General features: G+C 40.4%; 1 pseudogene; it reads right to left on the bottom strand.

Moving 5' to 3' along the window:
• Positions 1-5,248: 5,248 nt before the first annotated feature.
• Positions 5,249-6,612, bottom strand: LOC137991134 (uncharacterized; annotated as a pseudogene).
• Between the last annotated feature and the right edge of the window lie 436 nt (positions 6,613-7,048).

Raw genomic sequence — 7,048 nt, 5'->3', positions numbered from 1 at the left:
ACTCCATTGTGAGTTGAAGTCTCTTAAATAAGGAAAAACAACGCTAGGAAGGCCAAACTATCCTCTGCTCTTTGCAAGTTCTGCAATTCATCGCCACACTTTTGACTCGCCATCTTCGATTCATTTGTGATCCGTCGCCGTATTTCCCGTTGTATTGAACCAGTATCGGTCATAAAGATAAGGTAATGCCCAAGTCTTTCAAATGACTCATCATCTTTGTACGGTGGCCCACAAGGGACATGCTGCAAACTAAAGATATCGCTACAAATTTCAAAAAGTGGCAACAAATAAAATCAAAGTGCCACTGTCGTTACTGTTTTTCTTTTCCCTGAACTCTTCAAGTGATTTTGTCTCTTCTGCTTGACAGATTCTCTCATATAAGCTTTTTTTTCGCCACTGCTTTGTAGAAATTATTACTGACAGTCACATCATTTTTGGCCATCGTTAATTAATTAATTATTACCAGGCTCTGAATAATTGTTGACATTGGTAACACCGCTGATTTCATAACCTGAAATTCTGTCATTATAATAATCTAACTGAAGTGCGAAACATAGTGTCTTCCAACTAGATGTCCAATGTTCACAGTAGTTCCCTGTTGTCCGCTTATAGAACTGATAACAGTTACTGGTGCCGACCCCTCAATGGATTCATTTATACATATAGTAACATATAATACATTGCAAACTGCTTGCACAATAAGTGCATCACACCATGTATGTTGCTGTGACAACAAACGCACAATTGCTCTGTAATGGGTCCAATTAATTTTTGACGGTTGTAGTAGTAGTAGAAACTTTCATAAGAGTGTCAAAAGCCATCTAGCCAGGGAAAAGAAATCCCTAACTAATTTGGGGACACCAAATGATGGATTCAACTCCAGCAGCATGCACATTCATGTGATAGGAAGGATCATTGTATAACTGGTGGCAACAGAAGAAAAGAAGCATGAACCATCTGAGGTACTTTCTAGTGTCTTCAATCCTTTTTGAGCTAATCGACACTGCAACAGTGCTATAGAAGGATTTCTCAATATTTGTATGTGCTGTATGTGTACTCGTTCCATGAGCAACAGGGCCTGGGTTCGATTCAATGTCTCCTGATATCAATAGCTCTTCTCTTGATAGACAATAATTCTCATTTTGTTGCTTCAATTTTGTCGAATGCCTATTAGCAGATTGATCTTGAAAACACAATAGAAACGACAAGTCTTTTTTGTGTTAAGCAGTCCTGCGGATGATAAGATTAAAATGACGATTAGAATATCCTACTCTCGAAGATTGTTACGTCTGAGTTGCGGTCTAGGTATAGAGATATAATATTTTCCAAAAGCAAGAGATAAACACTTTCTCAACTCAGACGAGGTCGGTACGTCCTTATTTAAATAATGCACCATACACTTTCTAATTACCTTGTCTTTCTGAAACAAGCTCGACGTTTTCTTGTAAGGAATTAATCCTGGAAGGTTCTCTGTCCCGGGGAGCATCTCAGCCCTTGCTCTATCGCAGGAGATTGGTACGGATTTCTCATCAGTTTTCTTGACATAATCAGTGACCGAGTCTTTCGACTGTCCTTCATTGTGGTCCACCACACAAGTACTAGTGTCTGGAAGCATGGATTGCTTGGTTGCCTCACTGTTTTTCATGTCTCGGATGTTGTTCAAGTTGTATTCATGTGGCTTTGATGACTCATAGCTTGCAAAACTTCCTGATAGCTTTGATAAACAGTGGTATACTTTGATAGCTTCGATATTACTCTCCAAATGGCAGTCACCTTCCACATGGAATTTCTTTATCCCCCGTGAGCTTAGGGAATGAACAAGCACTGTCTTCTCACCATGTGTCTGTCGATTCTATTTCTACATGTATTAAATTCTTCGCGTTGGTCAGTGAAAGGCGTTGCACAATTAATTGCACCAATCTGTACTTGTTCAGAATACTTTGCTTCACCTTCGAAGAAAGCCATTCTTTAGTTCTTCCGTTTCTTGCTTCTAAATGCAGGGGAAGGTGCTCAAACACTTAAGTATAAAAGCGACATACAGCAATGGCGGCGCACAACCTCGCGAACAGGAAGTCACAGCTTTCTAAGCTGTGTAGTGATTATCCATCCTGATTGGCTTATTAGATCGAACTTCCGGTTACGCAGGAGTGAAACATTTGCATAAAGAACCTCACCAAAACTCGTGGATATATCCACGAGTAAAAAGAAATGCAATGCGAATTAAAATAGTTGTTGAAAATTAACAAAACTAGCTGCAAATAAATAAAAACGATAGTTGCTGCAAATACATAAAAAGTAGAGTTGCTGCAAATAATTTAAAGTTGCTTCAAATAAATAAATAAAACCTAGTTGCTGCAAATTATTAAAAGCTGCTGGAAATGAATAATAGTTGCTGCAAACAAAAAGTAAAAACTTCTGCGCGCGCATGACTCGGGAAGGACTGGCACCATGATAAATCACACATATGCCAAACATGGCGGCTATGAGATGAAAAGCGCGCGAGAGAGAGATGTCCTCGGGCTTTCAAACATGTTTTGTAGCAGCTGTAGTGCAGAAGTTCTATCTAGCGCTGCCAAGTTTTGCTACTCTTGTGGCCGAGAGTTGGACGTCCAGGCATCAGCAGAGCCAAAGCCAAAGCCGGCTTCGCGTTCAGCGTTGACCGTCGACGAGTTTCGAAAGAGAAAGGGGGAGAGAGATGTTCTCGCTTCAAACCAAAGGATAACAACAAATTCCACCTAATGGATTTTCAAGAATGATTAAAGTCCAGTTTTTTGATGTTGAAGAATTGGAAAAGAGAAGGCCCTTTGCCTCAACATGTTCTTTGCAGCGGTACGTGGGTAACCGGTCGTTTCGCCTACGGGTCGTTTCGCCTACTGTCTGTTCGCCTACGTATAATGTCGGTTCGCCTACGTCCAAGATGTCAGTTCGCCTACGATTCATATGTAAGCTTTAAAACTGAATTGTTTAAAAGTCCTTGTCGAACCTCACAGAAAAAAACTGTGACGGCTAGCTAAGGCGTTATTTCTGTAAACTTGTGTCTTGAGCGGGGTCCTTGAGCGGCCTATACCAAAGAAAGTGAGACTTTTCATTAACTTATCAATAAAGGATACGTAACAAATTAGCTCGTTCCCACTCTACTGGGCGGTTCAATGTTTGTATCGATGTTGCGATCATGAACTTAATATCGCTTCCACGCGATCCGCAAACATAGATGCAAAAAATTATATCTGACGGTTAGCTAAGGCGTTATTTCTGTAGACTTGTGTCTTGAGCGGGGTCCTTTAGCGGCCTATACCAAATAAAGTGAGACTTTTCATTAACATATCAATAAAGGATACGTAACAAATTAGCTCGTTCCCACTCTACTGGGCGGTTCAATGTTTGTATCGATCGTTGGTCAGGTGTTCTTTTGTTCGATCATGAATCGCTTCCACGCGATCCGCAAACATAGATGCAAAAAATTATATCTGACGGTTAGCTAAGGCATTATTTCTATAGACTTGTGTCTTGAGCGGGGTCCTTTAGCGGCCTATACGAAAGAAAGTGAGACTTTTCATTAACATATCAATAAAGGATAAGGTTCGTAAGAAATTAGCTCGTTCTCACTTTACTGGGCGGTTCAATGTTTGTATCTCAGTATTATGAATTAGTGTTGGTTTTTTAGTTCGTGCGCTTTCACGTCAGATACGCAAGCGTAGCTAGATGAAAAAAACTTCTCAGCTGCTGCTCCCATCTGAATGGACCTGCTCGTAGCCAGTAAAACCATACATTGAGTTTATTAGAATAGACAATATTCGTATTCTCGGTATTGGACTGGAACTAGCTTGGAGGCTAATTTGGGGGCTAATCTGGGGTAATCTTTTCGAATGCAAATACTTTCTGATATATTCCCCCGCATTAGGCTCCATTGCAAGCTAGTTCGAGTCCAATACCGAGAATACGAATATTGTCTATTAATCGCGAATGATCTGTTTTAAGGGGCGGGAGTCACGCGGACAACCCAAACGTCCCCGCATGTAATAGGTAAAACTTAATATATGTAAGCAATAAATAAGTTTATACGTAAAAGTGACTGATTAACGAATTTACTCTAAAATGTCGCGAAATGAACCCGGACTAGGACTACAATTATAGATTAGCAGCGTATGTCACTTAGAATTAAAAAAAGTTGACCGAACGATGTTGACAGAGATATCGTGAAGCCTGGGGCGAGTTCACAAACCAGCGGGAGAATGATCCGAACAAAATGGCGAAGGGAAGGAAAGAAAATACAAATAGAACTTACTTATTATCAATCTTTTTTCGAAGCATTCCGGTCCACGGCAAAGGAAGGGCCAATGTGTGATTAATAGACTTTGCGCCCGAACCTAAGCCTTAGTTAGTCTGTTAAATTTGCGGAGTGTAGCGGTTGAGATTTCGCCAACACGAGTGGCACGCGTGGTCTATCCACACGACCGGTTAGTCAAATCTTTCGTTTTTATTTACGTTCATTTGTATGTTGTTTCAAGGTGGTCAACAGTTTTACAAAATGATAGTCATAGTGTGGAGTTTAAGACGTAGGCGAACTGACATATTGGACGTAGGCGAATGGACTCTAGACGTAGGCGAACAGACAGTAGGCGAAACGACCCGTAGGCGAAACGACCGTAAACCTTTGCAGCTATATCTACCAAGGGGTATCTCAGAAACTGAGCAGTTTAACAACCTTATGATCAGTGCCATCAAAGATAGCTTGGGCTTTGGAAAAGTTTGAAATAGATGTGTCTTTGTTTTCTTGGCACAGTGTGAGTTTAGACTGATACAGAAGTTCAGATTTAAGAGACAATATCTTTGTCTTTGCTTTAGCACGGGAGCAAGTAACTTTAAAAATGTTTTCAATGTTTAAATCTTGGAATATATGCATGTGTTTTAACATTTCATCACCAGCACATTTTATAGGTGTATTTTACTATGAGAAGTGCTTTTGTCGATGACAAGTGCTTAAGTTTTTTAATAAATTGTTGTCTGTACACCGTGTTGACAACTTAGTTACAATACCAGAATTGAGCACAAAAATATTAAGTATATTTAACTTGAAAGAAACCTTTTAAACGATGTTACATGCACCAAATCCATGAACCATAATACCATTTTGGGTAATTCATGTAATTAGCACTAAATTCTTTGTTCTCTGTGTTAGAAAGTTTTTCCTCAAAATTTTCATGACTTTGCCATAGAACTATAACCAGAAAGCAAACTTCTTAATTGCCAGGTTATTTTCAAATCAAAGTTCTTGCAGTTGAATAAAAAACTGAAACAAATCAAATGCTTATTTTTCATTGTTGGGATGTTGCTTATTCTCGCTCTCAAATACTGTCTCAAAATATTCTGTGTATATGTCCACCTCATGCGGAAAATGACAATGCTCCTCCAGTTCATCTATTTGGGCCTGTGTAACATGCTGGAGACAGTTCCTGCTTCCTGAGTACTCAGGCAAATAGAACAATATGTCTGGAACTCCAGGGACAGTGTCATGCCTCGATTTCCTGATGTAATGGCTATTCCAATGATCTTTAACTTTATCAAGATCAGCTTGAATCACTTTCATGAAGCAAAACCACAAACACTCCATGTGAAAGGTATCACCCAAATTGAGTACCCCAGATTCTGACATATCCTTGAAAAAGGAAATCCACCAGCTTGAGCGGTTGCGTTGTAGAAAAGACCACCAACCTTTCGATGCGTTGATTGGCTGGTGAAGTTCCAAACCTATGGGCTTTCTCTGCTGCAAACTCATCCGTATGAAGGGCTCTAAGGCTGCATTGCATTGCTGCTAATGTCACGTTTTCTGTCCCACAGTCTGATCTTACAATCTTTGGACAACCTTTTAAACTTTGGACAGTGTCTAAATAAAGCTTTGCAGGGACACTTGAAGTTGGATCATTATTGGACTTCACTACTTCAAGCCAGAGGATTTTTCGGCTATAACCACAAATACATCCATGTATGGGAATCCCATATGTCTTCAGCTTGTCAAAGCCTGAGAATAAATGGATCAAGTTAACCAGGCTGTCACAAATATACATGCATTTTCCAACCTATATAAATTACAGCAAACACTAGTGACCATTTATTTTATTATTTTATATGAATATATTTTATTACAAGAACTATGTCGAATTTAAAGTATTTCGATATCAAGGAAGCTGAATATAAACAACTCAAAAGGTCAGCCAAAATGTCATCAACTTTCAGTCATAACATACCGTCTACGTGCCAGCAAAAATTGGGTCCTGGAGATAAGTATTGTCGTCTCCTTAAACGTCTTGCTCTTCTATCTTCCACACCATCAGGGTCAATCTTTTTCAACAAACGAGCAACCAGAGAACGAGGAACATGGACATGATGTCTTAAGCGTAAGGCGTGCCAGATATTTCTGTAGCTATCAAGTCTTCCTGCACCCTCGCCTTCTCTTCTGATAAGTAACTCAATTTCAGATTCGATGACATCATGCCCTTTTCTGCTAAGTCCAAGGTCACTTAGTCTTCTTTTCAGTGTTCTCAGGTGCATCTTGTGGCCCTTTTTTTCCAGTAGAGCAACTATAACATCGTACTGGTAACCACGGTGAAACATTTCGGTTTATTAACTCATCAGCTGATGCCTGGACGTCCAACTCTCGGCCACAAGAGGGAGTAACTGCAGAATACCCCGCCACATCGAGTATCTTAAGAAGCTGGCTACGCGGTACGCGGAAAGAAACAAAGTCAAGATGGCGAAGTATCTTTACAAGCTGGCTGCGCGGTACGCGGTACGCGGAAAGAATTAAAGTCAAGATGGCGAAGTATCTTTACAAGCTGGCTACGCGGTACGCGGTTCGCGGAAATAATTAAAGTCAAGATGGCGAAGTATCTTTACAAGCTGGCGACGCGGTACGGGGTACGCGGAAAGAATTGAAGTCAAGATGGCGAAGTATCTTTACAAGCTGGCTACGCGGTACGCGGTAAGCGGAAAGAGTTAAAGTCAAGATGGCAAAGTATCTTAAGTAGCTGGCTACGCGGTACGTGGAAAA

The sequence above is a fragment of the Montipora foliosa genome, chromosome 2, assembly GCF_036669935.1.
Source record: "Montipora foliosa isolate CH-2021 chromosome 2, ASM3666993v2, whole genome shotgun sequence".
Classification (NCBI taxonomy): domain Eukaryota; kingdom Metazoa; phylum Cnidaria; class Anthozoa; order Scleractinia; family Acroporidae; genus Montipora; species Montipora foliosa.
The sequence above is the reverse complement of the archived record's forward strand: the minus strand, read 5'-3'. Positions and strand labels throughout refer to the sequence as shown.